The 19,727-nt window shown below is 45.3% G+C and overlaps 1 protein-coding gene across 1 annotated transcript in view; it reads right to left on the bottom strand.

Annotated features, from left to right (window-relative positions):
- Positions 1 to 19,727, bottom strand: part of LOC129701410 (lymphocyte cytosolic protein 2-like) — a 144,539-nt gene that overhangs the window by 108,774 nt on the left and 16,038 nt on the right. The gene's annotated exons all lie outside the window — the stretch shown is intronic.

Genomic DNA, 19,727 nt, shown 5'->3' with positions numbered 1-19,727 from the left:
CATCCAGAGAATCAGCCTCCACTGCCTTCTGAGGCATAGATTTCCAGATTCACAACTCTCTAGGTGAAAATGATTTTCCTCATCTCCATGGCCTAAATGGCCTACCTCTTATTCTAAATTCCAGTGTATACAAGCCCAGTCACTCCATTCTTTCCACATATGACAGTCCCGTCATCCCATGAATTAACCTTGTGAACCTACGCTGCACTCCCTCAATAGCAAGAATGTCCTTCCTAAAATATGGAGACCAAAACTGCACACAATACACCATGGGTGGTCTCACCAGGGCTCTGTACTTGAAATTGAAAAAAATACTAGACCGTGCTAAAGACATCCATCTCAAGCTCAACCCTCTAAAATGCAGATTTTGTGTCAAGGAGGTCAACTACGTCTGACAAGTATTCACCAGTGATGGCCTCAGATCGGGCCCATCCAAGACCACTGCCATCAACAAGATGCCAGCTTCCACTGAGCTTACGAGTTTACAGAGATTCCTGGGAATGGTCAACTACTTGGGGAAATTCACTCCCAACCTCAGTGACATATCTGCTCCCCCACGAGAACTGAGTCACAAGGACATTGCCTGGTCCTGGTACCCACAACACGAGAGAGCTTTTGAAAACCTCAAATTCCAATTGTCCAGTGCTCCAACTCTCGCCCACTTTGCTTTGAAGTTACCGTTGATGCTCATATGTGATGCATCCGAATATGGACTTGGAGCTGCTTGCCTACAAACTTCCACCTAAGGAGGCTGCAGACCTATTGCTTACTCCTCCCGCACCCTGTCTGAGACTGAACAACGTTATGCACAGATCAGAAAGGCATTACTTGCCGTGGTTTTTGCCTGCACGAAATTCAAGGACTTTATTTTTGGCAAGTCCGTGACTGTTGAAACAGACCACCAGGTCACTATTCTGAACAAACCCATTCACGCTGCTCTGACTCGCCTGCAACGGATGATGATGCAGCTACAGTGTTTCGATTTCATCATAGTCTACAAAAGGGGCAAGGACATGCACCTAGCTGACACACTATCAAGAGCCCCACGTAAATCCTGCGAACAACAGTCGTCAGAACAAGACCAGTTCACAGTAATGATGGTGTCGTACGTACCTACTGAATGCCTAAGCAGCCTGGCAGAGCACACAGCTGCAGATACAACTCTAAAACTACTGTCCTCAGTCATCCGGCGCGGCTGGCCGGATAAACAACATAGTCCCGCAATTGCGATTCGCCCGTACTACCTGGTTCGTGACTTACTGGTGCTGCAGGATGGGGTCATAATCAAGTCACAAAGCAGTCATCCCAGCTGTTCTACAGGATAAGTACTTTGATGATGTCCACAAGGGCCACCCCGGTGTGGAAGCGACCTTACAACGAGCAAAGAGCATGTTTTACTGGCCCGGGATGACCGAGTAGCTATGCAAAAAAGTTGAAGCTTGCGCTGTCTTCAACAGCCTAATGCCACACTAACAAAAGCAGCCCTTGCTCTCACACCCTGTTCCTCATCTGCCGTTGGTCCACGGACGCTACTGATATATTCGCGTGGCGTGGAAAACGCTATCTGGTTCTCGTTGACTCGTATTCGGGTTGGTTCGAAATTGACCTACTTCAAAACATCACATCCGATACAGTCATCCAAAAGCTGTCATGCCACTTCTCCGTACATGGCGCCCCTGCACGCCCTCTGTCTGATAACGGCAGTCAGTTCACCAGCCAGTTTCAAAATCTTTGCTCAACGATGGGATTTTTCGCCATGTCACCAGCTGTCCTGAATTTCCACAATCCAACGGACTCGTAGATCGGGCGGTCCATAGCACCAAACAATTAATGTAGCGCTCACTCCTTGCTAAATCCGATGTGTTCTTGGACCTGCTCAATTTAAGGAACATCGCCCGTGACCCAATACTCAGGTCTCCAGCCCTACGCCTGATGTCTCGGCAGCCGCAGGTACGTTCACATCTTGTTGTTCAGAAACAACTCCAACTGAAACACAATGCACAGAAACGATTTTTTGATAAGTCCAGCAAACCACTTAAACCTCTCTCCAGTGGACAAGTTGTTCGCCTTCAGACCGACAAGGGCTTTGGCCGTTTGGGTCACATCCACAGCTGTACAAAAGAGCCGCGCTCGTACCTGGTAAGTGCCGACGGAGGAATTTACAGATGCAACCGTCAACATCTCCTTCCTGTGAAGGAAGCATGTCCTGCGGTCTCGTATCCAGAAGCCACGTTTCTGATCTACCCTTCTACTGTTGGACCGTCTCGTCCCTCGCGCTCTGCTGCTGCAGGCCAACCATTGGCTATGCCCCCTACACCCTCACCCCAACGATCGGTGCCCTGCTCGCCGGCTTCGCGGTCCAGTGCTCTCCCCACATGGGACCCCGGTTACATCCCTGGTGAAGGAAAGAGACGCGGATCTATACCGCATAATAGGTTTCTAGGCCGCCCCTTATATACGGGGATTTTGTTTAAGCCATCTGGACGTTCCTATAGGGAGGTTGCACGGAAGTCGGGTCACGACCCATGACCCATACTGTTGCTTCACTACTACAACTGGAGTACACGTGATGAACTGCAGGTAAGCACTGACCATTGTTTCCAGCGTAGCGGGCCCGTTAAAACCGTCCGAAATCATCAACATTTGCGCTGTAAATAATTATGGAAATCGGGATACGCGTGAGAGACATTTAGGATAATTCAGAATTCCAAAAGTGAGGAGAAATGATGGTAGAGAGCAGAAGGGACAACAACAGCCAAAGTGCTGGTTCGAACATTGGCCATTTGCTCCCTGCATTTTATCAACAGTAAGGCATTATTTGCGTTTTTTCTTGATTCCTTTGGCATCTAAAAAGATTCAGAAGTGATAAATCTGACAGTAAAATTTAAAAATCGCCCATGGTTCTCAAGTGGGTTTTTACATACAAAATGAAAACGCCTGAAGCAAAATTTACAGCCAGATTTATCACTTCTGAGACGTTTTAGATACCAAAGGAATTAAGAAAAAATACAAATAATGCCTTACTATTGATGAAATGCAGTGAGCAAACGCAATAAATCCCAGTATTTTCCAATTTGATATCTGCACCGCCAATGTTCGCCAAGCACTTTAGCTGTTGTTGTCCCTTCAGCTCTCACTTCCCTTTACCTTCATTTCGCTTCACTTTTGGAATTCCGAAGTTGGGTACATGTCTCTCCCGCTTACCCCGATTTCCACAATTTTTACAGCGCAAAAATTCAACATTTTGGCGGTTTTTAACAGGTAGTAAAGTACGCGTTTCGTGCATTAACAACATATACCAGAAGCTGCGATGCCCTCCAGATGGGTTGAGCGGTTACGTGCGTCAAGCCCTATGACCCAGCGACCGTACATGCAACCCCCCTATATGCGCTATTAGCGTTTTGGGTACTGTATTATTCAGTCATCCCATAGTAGTGTGTTTATTCTTAGAGGTCACCTATATGTTGATGTACTTCACTTTTATTTCTACAAGGAAAGACGTAGATTGGTGACTTCACTTACTAACCAATGTAGTGCTTTATTATTAGAATCCCCGCCTACTACACTGTTCATATTATTGTAACCCAACTCGTGCTGGCAGTCTACGCTGCTACTCAGCTGAAGCAACATGCTGTTGTGTGTTATAGTGCCTTTCAATAAATACTGTTGTACCATGTTCGTGAGTATGACTGGGTCATTTGACAGGGGAGCCCAGAACCAGGGGTCACAGTTTAAGAATACGGGGTACCCCATTTAGGACTGTGTTGAGGAAACTTTTTTTCACCCAGAAAGTTGTGAATCTATGGAATTCTCTGCCACAGAAAGCAGTGGAGGCCAATTCACCGGATGTATTCAAGAGAGAGATGGATATAGCTCTTAGGGCTAACGTAATTAAGGGATTTGGGAAGAAAGCAAGAACGGGTTACTGATTCTGGATGATCAGTCATGATCATATTGAATGGTGGTGCTGGCTCAAAGGGCCAAATGGCCTACTGCTCCTATTTTCTATGTTTCTATGTTTCCTAACTGTAGTGATTGTGGGTTCTAAATATCAACTATGCTTTGGACTGCTCAAATCCATTTTAAAAACCTTCATCTCAACTTAAACTTGTGCCCTCTTGTTTTTTAGCCTGTTTCCCTGCAGTGTGACTCTCTGACCTCAAATGTGTCACCTCATATTAGTTGTTATTAAATTCCATCAGCCATTGCTCCACCCAACTTTCCACCTGATCTATATCCTGCTGCAGCCTTAGATAACATTCCTCACTATCCACAACATCAGCAACGTTTGTGTCATCCAGACTTACTGATCATACCATTGGCTCATTCATATCCAAATCATAAATATACATCACAAACAACAATGGTCCCAGCACATTTGTACAAGATATTGGTGAAGCCGCATTTGGATTACTGTGTTTCGTTTTGGTCACCCTGCTATAGGAATGATATCATTAAGGGCCTGTCTCACTGTACGAGTTTACCCAAGAGCTCTCCCGAGTTTAAAAAAAAATCAAACTTGTGGTAAGTATGTAGAATGTAGGTAGCGTGTACGTCGGAGCTCGGGACGTCTCTTAGCAGCTCGTAACGCTAACGGCAGGTACTCAGGAAACGCGGTAGCTCATTAAGTTTTTTCAACATGTTGAAATATGTCCACGAGAGCCCCCAGTACCTATGAGCGGCTATTACCGTAATTCTCCGAGTTCGAATCAGGGGAAACGCGGGAGATCTCTTGAATTACCTCGTACAGTGGGACAGGCCCTTTAAGCTAGAAAAAATACAGAGATGTAAGAGGATGGTGGCAGGACATGAGGGCCTGAGGTGAAGGGGGATGTTGGACAGGCTAGATCTTTATTTCTTGGAGTGCAGGAGGCAGAGGAGTGGACTTATTGAGATGGATAACATCATGAGGGAAATATATAGGGTGAATGCCAGAGTATTTTACCCAGGGTAGATGAATCAGGAAGTAGATGGTATAGATTTAAAGTGAGAGGGAGGCAGTGCAATGCAGTCATCAATGTGGAGGTGGTATTGTTGGGGACTGATGCCAGGATATGTTAGAAACAAAGATTGTTCAATGTACCCATAGAGTCATAGAGACTTAGAGCATGGAAACAGACCTTCAGCTCAACTTGCCCACATCAGCCAACATCTCCCAGCTACATTAGTCCCACCTGCCTGCATTTGGTCCATATCCCATATACCTTGCCTGTGGCTTGTAAAATCTGACCAACTGGCTGTGCTTATTCTTCTTGACTACAGATAGAGACTGAACATAGCACTGGGGAAGAATACTGTGAATGGTCAGGGGAGGCTGACGAGAGGTTACTGGACTAATTTGAATCAGTGGACTGTGCAATGTTCAAGAATTCATCTGCAGATGTTAATGAATATGTGACAGTCGTCATCGACTTTGTCAAGAATTGCAGGGTCAGTCTGTACCAACAAAAACATTATGAGTCTTACACAACCAGAAGTCCTGGATGAAGCAGAAGATTTGCAATCTGCTGAAGACTAGATGTGTGGCATCCCACACTGACAGCCCAGGTTCATAGAAGTCCGAGTACAACCTCCTGAAGGCTACCATGAGCACAGAGACTGTGACCAGTGTCATGGTTACTGCGATGTTGATTAGTCAATATTGTGATCAATCTCAGCGTTCTTGAGTAAAACTCTCATCCAGTCATCAATCGGCATCTTTTAACTAAAGATAGACAGAAAATGCTGGAGTAACTCAGCAGGTCAGTCAGCATCTCTGGAGAAAAGAAATAAGTGACGTTTTGGGTCAAGACCCTTTCTTCAGACCCGGTCTCCACCCAAAATATCACCTAATCATTTCCTCCAGTGATGCTGCCTGACCCACTGAGTTATTCCAGCATTTTGTGTCCATCTTCGGTGTAAACCAGCTTCTGTAATTCCTTCCTACACATCTTATAACTGAAGACTGTGCAAAGTGAGCAAGAATATGCTCTGTTGCATCTTGTTTCTGTGTGTGTGTGTGTGTGTGTGTGTGTGTGTGTGTGTGTGTGTGTGTGTGTGTGTGTGTGTGTGTGTGTGTGTGTGTGTGTGTGTGTGTGTGTGTGTGTGTGTGTGTGTGTGTGTGTGTGTGTGTGTGTGTGTGTGTGTGTGTGTGTGTGTGTGTGATTGAGATTGTATCTAGGCCAAAACGGTACACGGTAGCGCAAACATTTTTGCAGAATCTTACTCAGCTTTTTCCCGTTGTCGATCTTGTCAACTTACCTTGGAATTGGAATTGTAAGTGCTGGGAGAGGCAGGGGAAGTGCAATTGGATTATTTTTTTTAAGTCCAGTGCTGGGGAAGGCAGGGGAGTGGTGGAATCTTACGTTGGGGAACGGGTTGCATTGGGGGACCAGCCCTTCCGTGGGAGTTATGGGTGAGTGGTTGAATATTGCGTTGGGGGAACGGATTGCGTTGGGGGAACGGGTTGTGTTGGGGGACCAGGCCTCCCATCTGACAGGGACCCAACGGGTCCCACTTGGTCTAGTTAACAATAAAATGCCCCAAGTCGCATCGCAAGAGAGTAAATAAAACAAAAAATAATATCATTAGTTCAAAGTTATCTTGTTTCTGATGAAAGGTCATGAGTCTGAAATGTTAACTATGTGTTCCTTCTCACAAAAGCTGCTACACCTGATGAGTATGGTGATAGTGAGAAAATTTCTAGGATATTGAGGGACAATTCTAGGATATTGAGGGCATATTTAAGAACTAAATGAGGAGGGTAAAAATGGAGCATGAGGTAGCTCTGGCAGACAAGATTAAGATAATGCAAAGGCACTTTATGTAGATTAAGGGAATAAGGGTATTTAATGAGAGAATAAGACCCCACCAAAACCAAAGTGGTCATTTATATGTGGAGCCGCAGAAGATGGGCAAGGTCCACAATTAATATTTTTCCTTTGATTTTTATCTTGGAGCAAGACTTGAGAAAACTAACTAACTTGAACTTGAGAAAACTAATGGCAATGTGTCGTGGACAATCCATACTGTAGATGAGATATGCATGTGCCTTTAATATAGTTACCTCATCACTACTAACCACTCCCCATATCACAAGTATAATTACAACCTCCCCACCCACATATCGCTCTCTAGTTTCCGTGACAGACCACGTACAGCTAGTGCTCTCTGTAAAAATACAGTATGTATAAAATAAAGTAAAGTTACGGTGTGTCGCTAACACTTCTTTACATGGTGTCAGAAGTGAGATATTCAATAGCGCTCCCATGACAAGTCCTGCCGCCCCCTGCCGCGTCTTTTCCCCGGTCAGGTCGTCCGCATGCAGACCCCCTCCGGTCACTCCAGGCTCGCTACCGTCGTCGCCTCTGCTGGGTCGCCTAGGTCCTATCTCGTCGACCATGCAGGAACCATCTACTGCCGGTCCCACCAACACCTGCGGCTCATCAACAAGCCACGACCTTCAGCGAGACATGAGCCGCTGAGCAGGGGAGCCCATTGCAGGGTCACGGGATATGTTGCGAAGGTTAAGGAGGGCTAGGAAGAAGTCGGAGTTAGACAAGCGACATTGTTCCAGCAAGTTGCTTGCACTGCGGACGGCGCGCTCGGCCAGACCATTGCTTTGAGGGTACTCAGGGCTGCTGGTGAAGTGGCGGAAGTTCCAGCTGGTAGCGAAAGCCCTAAACTCGGAGCTAGTGAATTGGCTGCCGTTGTCCGACTGCAGGCTGGCCGGGGTGCCAAAGGTAGAGAAATGGCGGCGCAGCTTATCGACAATGGCCGAAGAGGTGAGGGAATGCAGCTGGTCAACCTCGAACCAGTTGGAGTAGGAGTCGACGAGGACCAAGAAGTGTTTGCCTCGCCACTCGAAAATGTCAGTGGCAACCGCCATCCAGGGCAGTTCAGGTGCAGCCTGCTGCAGAAGCAGCTGTTCGTCTTCTTCCTGCAGGGAGGGAAGATGGCGAGATGCGAACCCGGTCGGGACGTGTTGTCAAGCTGCCTGTCCGCTATGGCGACTTTGCTTAACCGTTTCTAGCGCATGTTCGCCCTGTCACTACTTTGTTTGCCTTTCGTTTCCAAGGGGAAGGATGTAGATGAGATATGCATGTGCCTTTAATATACTTACCTCATCACTACTAACCACTACCCATATCACGTATAATTACAACCTCCTCAACCCACATATCGCTCTCTAGTTTCCGTGACAGACCACGTACAGCTAGTGCTCTCTGTAAAAATACAGTATGTATAAAATGAAGTGAAGTTACGGTGTGTCGCTAACACTTCTTTACACATACTACAATCCAGGAGTGAATGCCGAAAATGTATGGTAGATAAACTTCCCATGCCTGATCAGATATATCCAAGGACACTGTGAGAAGCTAGAGAAGATGTGGAAGAACACGATGGTGCCAGAGCATGGCGGCTCCTAGCAAGCTGATCCTAGAGGAGGATCTACTATCATCCAATATCATCGCTCTACTCTTTTAAATGTCTTTTCTACCTGTAAATCTGGCACCATTTTTTGTTGTTTTAATGATATTCTCTGAAACTGTTCTGCTATAATATTGAGAACTATATTCTGCATTCTGCATCTTTTCCTTCCCTCTACGTATTGTACGTGTTTAACTTGATCGTATCTGATTTGATTGGATAACATGCAAAACAAGGTTTTTCTCTGTACCTTGACAATGATAAACCTAAAACTAAAACTAAACCTAAAGAAATTGCAGGAGTCCTGGCTGAGATATATGAATCATTGTTGGGCATGGCTGAGGAGCAGGAAGAATTGAGCTTTGCTAATATTGTGAAGCTTTTCAAGTGAACCTCTGCCTAACCTGAAAGGAGGACTGTTGGGGACCCTGGACATAGTAAAGGGAGGAGGTATAGCGACAGGTATTGCATCCCTTGCAGTTGCTGGGGGAGGGAGCGGTGTGGGAAGGGATGTTAACCAGGGAATTGTGGAGGGAACGGTCTCTGCGGATGGCAGAAAAGAGTGGAGATGGAAGGCTAGTGGTGGTATCCCGTTGACGGTGGTAGAAATGTCGGAGGATTATGTGTTGTATGCGATGGCTGATGGGGTGAAAGGTAAGAATTAGGAGGACTCTGTCCCTGTTGCGATTAGGGGGAGAAAGGACGGAGCTGTGTAGTACAGAGGAGACACATGTGAGGGCCTCATTTATAATGGAGGAGGTGAACCCCCGTCCCCTAAACAATGAGGACATCTCGGATGTCCTAGTATGCAACACCTCATCTTGGGTGCAGATGCGGCGTAGACAGAGAAATTGTGTGTAGGGAATAGAGTCTTTTCAGGAAGCAGGGTGGGAGGCAGTGTGGTTGAGATAGTTGTGGGAATCAGTGGGTTTGTAATAAACGTCAGTCGATAGTCTATATCCTGTGCTGGAGACATTGAGATCAAGAAAGGGGAAGGAAGTGCCGGAGTTGTTCCGTGAATTTGAGTGCAAGAATGAAATTGCTGGTGAAGTTAATGAAGTCCACGAATTCTGCATGGGTGCAGGAGGTAGCACCGATGCAGTAGTCAATGTAATGGAGATAGAGTTCAGGGATAGGGCCAGTGTACGCCCGGAACTGGGATTGTTCAACGTACCCTACAAAGAGGCAGGCATAGTTAAGGCAAGGGCCCATAGCTACCTCTTTGATTTAGAGGAATTGGGAAGTCGAAGGGGAAGTTCTTGAAGGTAAGGACCAGTTCCCCTAGGCGGAGGAGAGTGTTAGTAGAGGGAAATTGACTGGTTCTGTGGTCGTGGAAGAAATGGAGGGCTTTAAGGCCTTCCTGGTGAGGGGATGGAGGTGTAGAGTGACTGAACATCCATAGTAAAGATGAGGGAGTGGGGGCTGGGAAAATGGAAGTAATTGAAGAGACGAAAGGCAGTGAGGTATCTTGGACATAGGTTGGGAGAGATTGGATTAGGGGGGATAGGATGGAGTTGTGATACCTGGAAATCATTTGAGTAAGACAGGAGGGTAATGTTGGAGGCTGTGGAGGGCAGATAGCCGGAAGTGATAAATTCAGAAATGGTCGGAGAGATTATGGTATTGTATACAAAAACAGGGAGGTAATGTTGAGGCTCTATACGCCGCTGGTAAAGCCACATTTAAAATATTGTGAGCAATTCTGGGCACCATAACCGAGGAAGGATGTGTTAATTCTGGAGAGGGTCCAGAGGAGGTTTACACGAATTATCCCAGGAATTACTAGGTTAACCTATGATGAGCATTTGTTGGCACGGCCTGTAGTCACTGGAGTTTAGACGAATGAGGGGAGACCTCATTGAAAGATACAGAATAGAGAAAAGCGTGGATAGAGTGGATGTGGAGAGGATTTTTCCACCAGTGGGAGAGTCTAGAACAGAGGTCACAACCTCAGAATTAAAGGATGTTCTTTTAGGATGGAGATGAGGAGAAATGTAGTCAAAAGTTTGTGAATCTGCGGAATTTTGTGCCACAGAAGGCTGTGGAGGCCAAGTCAGTGGATATATTTAAGGCAGAGAGATAGATTCTTGATTAGTACGGGTGTCTGGAGTTATGGGGAGAAGGCAGGAGAATGGGGTTAGGAGGGAGAGATAGATTAACCATGACTGAATGGCGTAGTAGACTTGATTTGTTGCGCTATCGTATACCGTTTTGGTTTTATTTCGGGAACATACATACATACATACATCCAAGATGAGACTTTTAGTTATATATAGATGATAGGGAACTACGAAGCATAATCAGAAGGTATGAAGTTAATATGTATTCACTGATATGATCGACACCCTTTGAGGTTCTTCCATTGACTCTATTGACCCAAGCAGTGAAAGGTTTTGAAATCATAGTGTGTAGCAGTGTTAAAAGGATGACTCTCCATTGTGAAACCTGGCTCTCTATTAAATAGTAGTTGTAATGTCACACAGCAGGTAGCCAATTTATATAAATGGTTTCAAAAATGATTTGAAGGCCATTTAAAGGATGAAATGTGTGATTCAGCAATGTTTACGTGTAAATAGATTTAGAGTCATAGTCATAGAGTGATACAGTGCGGAAACTTGCCCACACCAGGTAACATGTCTCAGCTACACTGGTTCCACCTATCCCACCTATGCCCACATATCCCTCCAGACCTGTCCAATTCATCTACCTGTCTAACTGTTTCTTAAATGTTGAGAGAGCCCCAGCCTCAACTACCTCCTTGTTCCATACACCCACCACCCTTTGTGTGAAAAAGTTACCCCTTGGATTCCTATTAAATCTTTTTCCCATTTCCTTAAAACTATGTTTTCTGGTCCTCGATTCACCAACTTTGGGCAAGAGATTCTGTGCATCTATCTGATCTATTCCTCTCATGATTTTTTACACCTCAATAAGATCACTCCTCATCCTGTGCTCCAAGGAATAGTCCCAGCCTACTCAACCTCTCCCTATAACTCAGATCCTCTAGCCCTGGCAACACCCTTGTACCCTTCTCTGTACCCTTTCCAGTTTGACATCTTTCCGATAACATGATGCCCAGAACTGAACACATTACTCTAAATGCGGCTTCATCAATGTCTTATACAACTGCAACATGACTTCCTAACTTCTGTACTCAGTACTCTGACTGATGAAGGCCAATGTGCCAAACGCCTTTTTGCCCACCCTATCTCACTGCGAATCCACCTGCAAGGAACCATGCACCTGCACTCCTATATCCCTCTGCTCCACAACACTATCCAGAGCCCTGTCATTCACTGTGTAGGTCCTGCCCATGTTAGACTTCCCAAAATGCAACACCTCACATTTCTCTAAATTAAATTCCATCAACCATTCCTCAGCCCACCTGGCCAATCGATCAAGATCCTGCTGCAATCTTTCACACCCATCTTCACTATCTGCAAAACCACCCACTTTTGAGTATAAGAGCCGGGAGGTTCTACTGCAGTTGTACAGGGTCTTGGTGAGATCACACCTGGAGTATTGCGTACAGTTTTGGTCTCCTAATCTGAGGAAGTACATTCTTGCCGTAGAGGGAGTACAGAGAAGGTTCACCAGACTGATTCCTGGGATGGCAGGACTTTCATATGAAGAAAGACTGGATAGACTTGGCTTGTACTCGCTAGAATTTAGAAGATTGAGGGGGGATCTTATAGAAACTTACAACATTCTTAAGGGGTTGGACAGGCTAGATGCAGGAAGATTATTCCCAATGTTGGGGAAGTCCAGAACAAGGGGTCACAGTTTAAGGATAAGGCCTTTTAGGACCGAGATGAGAAAAACAGTTTTATAAAGAGAGTGGTGAATCTGTGGAATTCTCTGCCACAGAAGGTAGTTGAGGCCAGTTCATTGGCTATATTTAAGAGGGAGTTAGATGTGGCCCTTGCAGCTAAATGGGTCAGGGGATATGGAGAGAAGGCAGGTACAGGATACTGAGTAGGATGATCAGCCATGATCATATTGAATGGCGGTGCAGGCTCGAAGGGCCGAATGGCCTACTCCTGCACCTATTTTCTATGTTTCTATCTGCAAACATTCTAATCTTGCCCTGTATGTTCTCATCCAAATCATTGATATAGATGACAAACAGTAATGGGCCCAGTACCGAACCATGTGGCACACCACTAGTCACAGGCCTCCAGTCAGAGAAGTAACATTCCACCATCAGCCTCTGCTTCCTCCCATGAAGCAAATTTTCTATCCATTCCGCTATCTCTCCTTGGATCCTATGCGATTTAACCTTCCAGAGCAGCCTACCACGAGGAACCTTATCGAATGCTTTGCTGAAGTCCATATATACAACATCTACAGCCCTGCCCTCATCGACCTTTTTGGTCAGGTCTTCAAAAAAACAATTCAGATTTGTAAGACACGATCTCCCAGGTACAAGCCCATGCTGACTATCCCTGTGGTCACGGTGGGGCAGCGGTAGAGTTGCTGCCTTACAGCGAATCCAGCGCCGGAGACCCGGGTTCGATCCCGACTACGGGCTCTGTCTGTACGTTCTACCCGTCACCTGCGTGGGTTTTCTCCGAGATCTTCGGTTTCCTCCCACACTCCAAAGACGCACAGGTTTGTAGGTTAATTGGCTTGGTAAATGTAAAAATTGTCTCTTGTGGGTATAGGATGGTGTTAATGCAGGAAGATTGTTCCCGATGTTGGGGAAGTCCAGGACAAGGGGTCACAGCTTAAGGATAAGGGGGAAATCCTTTAAAACCGAGATGAGAAGAACTTTTTTCACACAGAGAGTGGTGAATCTCTGGAACTCTCTGCCACAGAGGGTAGTTGAGGCCAGTTCATTGGGTATATTTAAGAGGGAGTTAGATGTGGCCCTTGTGGCCAAGGGGATCAGAGGGTATGGAGAGAAGGCAGGTACGGGATACTGAGTTGGATGATCAGCCATGATCATATTGAATGGCGGTGCAGGCTCGAAGGGCCGAATGGCCTACTCCTGCACCTAATTTCTATGTTTCTATGTTTCTAATGTGGGGGGATCACTGGTCGGCGCGGACCCGGTGGGCCAAAGGGCCTGTTTCCACTCTGTATCTCTAAACTGAACTAAACTAAATTAATCAGCCCTTGTCCATCTAAAAGTATGTATATACTATCACTCAGAACAGCTTCTAGTAACTTTTCAATTACAGATGTTAAGCTCACTGGCCATAGTTCCCAGCATTTTCCCTGCAGCCCTTCTTGAATAGAGGCACAACATTTGTCACCCTCCAGTCTTCCGGAACCTCTCCTGTATTTAAAGAAGACGCATAATATTTTTTCAATATTATGACAGAGCAAATGTGATATGCCTTTGAATTGGGCTACTTTAATACAGCTGAAAGGATTGATTATGAAGCACATCAGAACTCCATGCTGAATACACTGATGAGTTTAGGATTAAGACCTTAACAGAATTCATAATAATGCAAATTAATTGTATCAAGCATACACTCGGATATAACAAGTCAATATACATGTCAGGGCTACCTTTTATTCATTATTATTGCAGCATTATGTCTTGAGTACATTATATGTCCATCACGGTTCTTTATGAAATGTTTGAGACGATTGGCACAGAATCGACCAGATACAGACATTTGCCAAGATTTTTTAACTCAAAAAGACAGCTGAACTTTGTTTTTTCCTTGATAAATGACCATAAATTCTTAATCAAACTCAGGTCAGGCAAGTTAGCAGACCAGTCCATATATCCCCTTCTTCTGGAAAAATTTGGTCTCCATCTTTGATGTGTGGCATGGTGCAAAGTCTTGCTGCAATATCCCAGATTCATTGGGAAAAGTCTTTGCCACCACCGGCACCACTCATCTCTGCAATATATTGATATATTGCGGCAATCTCGTCATTCCGTTAACTGGGAGCAGCTTAATCCTTTCCAAACTATCAAGTGTATTTGCTTGTACTGAATTAAAGTTTGTTAACCCTACAGTTCTTCTTTTGCAAACTGAATGACATCATCTACAGCTCATCAGCATCCAAAGTTGAAATCACCATCAGAGATATTCCCTTTGGTTTATTATTTCCCTTCCTATTCTCTCTGATACTAATTGGCCTGTCCCACTTAGGCGATTTTTCAGCAGACTGCCGGCGACTGTCAAGTTGCCGGCAGTCGCCTGAAAAACTGGCAACTGGAACGACGACTGTCAGAGTGGAACACACACACACACACAAACACATTGCTTCCTTCACCAGCCCATTATGCAGGCGGGGGACAGGGCAAGCGGAGGGAGCGCTGTCTAAAAAATTCACATGGTGAAACAGACACACACCACGATGAACAGGAAGGTTGGCACTGTAAAAAGACGGCTAAAGCGCAGTGTATGGTAAGTTCTTTAAAAGAGGGGGTGAGAGGGAGGAAAAGGGGGGAGAAGGAATAGAGACAACTTTTAAGAAGCCAGAGCTACACAGCTGTGAAGCTTGGCGGACATTTAACATTACCTGTTGGTTATCCTTGGTTCTGAAAACTACTGCTTACCTTTTTTTTTCCAATGAGCCAATGAAAGTCACCAGTCAGCACCGGCTACAACCTACGAGAACCTCCGAGAACCTTCGACCTCCTGGCAACCCACTAGGACCTCCTGGCGACCCACTCACGGCTTGTGAATTCTCACTACTCTCCATGGCGGCTTATTCTGGTCGCCGCTAACTTTTCAACATTTTGCAAAATTCACGGCGACCATAATGAGGCCGCAACTTGTTCCCAGAATGCGAGAATTCGTCACGTTCTTGAAGGCGACTCCCCGGCAACTACCCGCGAACATGTGGCGACCATGTGGCAGCCATGTGGAAACCGCATAGTCTCCTGTGGTCACCTAAGAAGTCGCCTAAGTGGGACAGGCCCATAATTTTCTCTTGCTCCCAGCTGATATTTATAGTTTCAGTTTTGTGGACATTAAATCAATTCCTACAGGGACTTTACCTGGGTAAGCTTTGCAATGCAGCCTGCTGAGGTAAACACTCACACCACAATCTCATGAAGGCTTTTAAAATATATTCTCAAGCTTTAAAATGGAAATCCATATAATTAAGCACTATCGTGATTTCTGAAATACACTGCAGATATTCTTAACTCTGAATTCTTTCCAGGTTAACAACATCCTTTCTATAACAGAGTGACCAAAACTGAACACAATATTCTAAATGTGGCCTCATCAATGTCATGTACAAATGGGACATAGTGTCCCAACTCCTAAAATCAATATCCTGACTGGAGTATGAAGGCCAATGTACCGTAAGCCTTCTTAACCACCCTTTCTACATGTGACGCCACTTTGAAGGAACTATGTGCATGCACTCCTAGATCCCTCTGCTCTACAACACTCCCCGATGCCCTGCCATTCACTGTCAATGTCCTGCCCTGGTTTGACTTCACAAGTGCGACATCTTGCACTAATCCGCATTGAACTCCATTAATATTCCCTTAATATTCCCTTAAACTCTTTAGCTCCGTTGCCCAGCTGATCAAGATCCTGCTGTGACTTTTGATAACCTACTTTTCTATCTACAATACCACCCACTTTAAACTTACTAATCATACCTTGCACATTCTCATACAAATTATTGATATAAATCACAAACACCAATGGGCCCAGCACCGATCCCTCAGGCACACCACTTGTCACAGGCCTCCAATCGGAAAAGTCACCTCTACCATCACCTTCTGGTTCCTTTCATGAAGCCAATTCTCTCCCCAGTCGGCTAGCTCTCCCCAGATTCCATGTGATTTAACCTGCCCGAACAGCCTATCATGCGGTACTTTATTAGATGCTTGCTGGAATCTAGAAAGGCAACGTCTACAGCTTTGCCCTTGTCAACCTTTTTGGGGATTTCTTCAGAAAACTCAACCAGATTTGTAAGATACAATCTCCTACATACAAAACTATGCTGATTATACCTAATCAGCCCCTGTCCATCCAAATACATATATATCCAATCCTTCAGAATCCTCTCAAGTAACTTGCCCATCACAAATGTTTAGGCTATAGTTCTCATGCCTTTCCTTGCAGCTCTTCTTAAATTGAGGCACATCATTAGCCACCCTCCTGTCCTCCAGAACCTCACCCGTGCAGAAGGATGATTCATATATCTCATCCAGGGCTCCTGCAATTTCTTCTCTATCCTGCAATTGTGTCCTTGGATATATCTGATCAACCCCTGGATATTTATCCACCTTCATATGCCTTGGGACGTCCAGCACCTCCTCAACTGTAATACAGACTGTCATCAAGACACCTCCCTTAACTGTCCCAAATTCTCCAATCTGTATGTCATTCTCCACAGTAAAAACAGAGGAGAAATATTAATTGAGGTCCTTATCCATGTCCTCCTGCGCCTCCAATGGAAAAAAAAAAACACTTTGGTTACTGAGTGACCTTTTTCTTTTTCTAGTTACCCTCTTTCCTTTAATGGACATACAATCTCCTTATTATTATCTATTAGAGCTATCATTTGATCCCCTTTTGCCCTCCTAATTTCCTTTTTAAATGTGCTCCCCAGTTCCCTAAACTCCTCCAGGGATACACTTGATCCCAGCTATCTATAACTGTTCCATGTCCTTCTTTGTCCTGACAATCTCCTTGCAGGAACATGCATGCCCTGATGAACCATTTCCGACATCTCCCTACCGTTTCTAGATCTCACAGATTCCATCACAGGAAACAAACTATTGACCGACATCTACTACAAACCGACTGAGTCCCATAGCTATCTTGACTACACTTCACCCCACCCTGCTTCTTGTAAAGACTCTATCCCCTGCTCCCAATTCCTCTGTCTACGCTGCATCTGCACCCAGGATGAGGTTTTCCAAACCAGGGCATCGGAGATGTCCTCATTCTTTAGGGAACGGGGGTTCCCCTCTTCCATTATAGATGAGGCTCTCAATAGGGTCTCCTCGATATCCCGTAGCTCCTCTCTTACTCCCCCTCCCCACACTCATAACAAGGACTGAGTCCCGCATCTCCTCACCTTCCACCCCATCAGCCAATGCATACAGCATATAATCCTCCAACATTTTCACCACATACAAAGGGATCTCACTACTGGCCACATCTTCCCATCTTCACACCTTTCTGCTTTCCGCAGAGACCGTTCCCTCCGTAACTCCCCGGTCAACTCGTCCCTTCCCACCCAAACCACCCCCTGCCCCTTTCTCCTGCAATCAGAGGAGATGCAACACCTGACCCTTTACCTCCCCCCTTGACTACATCCAAGGACCCAAACAGTCTTTCCAGGTGAGGTAGAGGTCCACTTGCACCTCCTCCAACTTCATCTACTGCAACCGCCATTCCAGGTGTCAACTTCTCTACATCGGCGAGACCAAGCGCAGGCTCAGCGATCGTTTTGCTGAACACCTCCGCTCAGTCCACATTAACCAAGCTGAACTCCCGGTTGCTCAGCACTTCAAATCCCCCTCCCATTCTCAATCTGACCTTTCTGTCCTGGGCCTCCTCCATTGTCAGAGTGAGGCCCAGTGCAAATTGGAGGAACAGCGTCTCATACTTTGTTTGGGTAGTTTACACCCCAGCGGTATGAACATTGACTTCTCTAACTTCAAGTAGCCCTTGCTTTCTCTCTCCATCCCCTCCCCCTTCCCAGTTCTCTCACTAGTCTTACTGTCTCTGCCTACATTCTTTCTCTGTCCTGCTCCCTTCCCTAACATCAGTCTGAAGAAGGGTTTCAACCTGAAACGTCGCCAATTCCTTCTCTCCATAGATGCTGCCTCACCCGCTGAGTTACTCCAGCATTTTGTGTCTGCCTTCGATTGTGTCTGAAGTTCTTTCTTAAACATGTTGATATCCCACTTTTATTCTTCAACTCCACTCATATAGCCTCACTGAATGACCATCAATAATGTCATCTTGGACTACTGTAGTGACATTCTCTTTGATCAATAAAGCAACAGCCCCTCCTTTTTTACCCTAACCTCTATCTTGCCCCTAGCAATTGTACCCTGGAACATTAAGCTTCCAGTCCTGTCTCTCCCTTAGCCAGTTTTCCGTAACAGCCATAACGTCCCAGTCGCACGTACCTATTCATGACCTGAGTTCATCTGCTTTACCCATAAAGTCATTACCTCCCATTCCAACTACCAGCCTCTCACCTCCAATGGATCCTGTCCCCCTGGCAGTCTACTTTAAACCTACCCGTGTAGCACTTGTAAACTTTCTTGCCAGGATATTGTTTCCCCTTAGGTGTAACCCACACCCCCGTACAGATTACCTCTAGAAGAGATCCCAATGATCCAAAAATCTAAATCCCTGCCAATGCCATACATTCCATCTCTCACATCGTCTTGTTCCTAGCCTGACTAGCACATGGCACTGGAAGTAATCTAGGGATTGCTACCCGGGTTTTTGCTTAACTCCCTATGTTCACTTTACAGGATCTTTTTCCCATCCATCTCATTTGTGCCAACGTGCCCAACTACTTCTGGCTGCTCACCCTCCTCCTTGTGAATGTCATACAGCCACTCTGAGACCTCCTGAAATCTGGCACCAAAGAGTCTCAAGTGCCACAGAATTGCCTGTCTATCCCCTATATAACGACCAAAGGACCTATATAGTGTTATACTTTGAATAACACTGAACTCTGTTATCCCAAAGGTTCTTGGAATAAGGCAATTCCACTTTTGGAAAACCCTGGACACTCACCAAAAAATAATAATCTCAGCTGCACATCTGCTGCCTGAGATTGCTCAGATTTCTTAGAAAATAAATGAAATACGAAGCATTGTAAATAAAGCATCAGTATTATGCCTATAATATTTTGCCTACTTAGTCATTAAAATGAATGTAAAATTTCCTTAGAAATCGTATTTTACCATGGTCACCATTTTCTGAATTTGGCAAAACCTTTCTTCTTATCCTGACCCAGGATGGAAAAAAGAGTGGGCATTATAAAAAAACCACTACGCATGGTCGCATATGAAATGAGATGCCTACTGCTACCATTGGGCAGGAGGAACAAAGGCCTGAAGGCCCACACCATCAGGTTCAGGCATCTTTCAACAACTATAGGTTCAAGAAAACTCGAATCCTACTGTGACCTTGGAACACTCTGTCCACCTCTTGTACTACTATGGACTTAATTTATTTCTAATCATGATTTTGCACAAATGACTTTTTTTTTGCACATTCCTCTTTCTTTTGAAATTGATGTGTCATTGAAGTATAATTGATGTATCATTTGTTTCATGTATTTTTTGCCAATGATGGTGCTGTAGCAGGTTTCTTAAAATTATATCTGTACCTCACCATGACAAAACA

This window comes from Leucoraja erinacea, chromosome 11 (assembly GCF_028641065.1).
Source record: "Leucoraja erinacea ecotype New England chromosome 11, Leri_hhj_1, whole genome shotgun sequence".
NCBI lineage: Eukaryota > Metazoa > Chordata > Chondrichthyes > Rajiformes > Rajidae > Leucoraja > Leucoraja erinaceus.
Note: the sequence above shows the minus strand (reverse complement) of the source record. Positions and strands in the feature narration are given on the sequence as shown.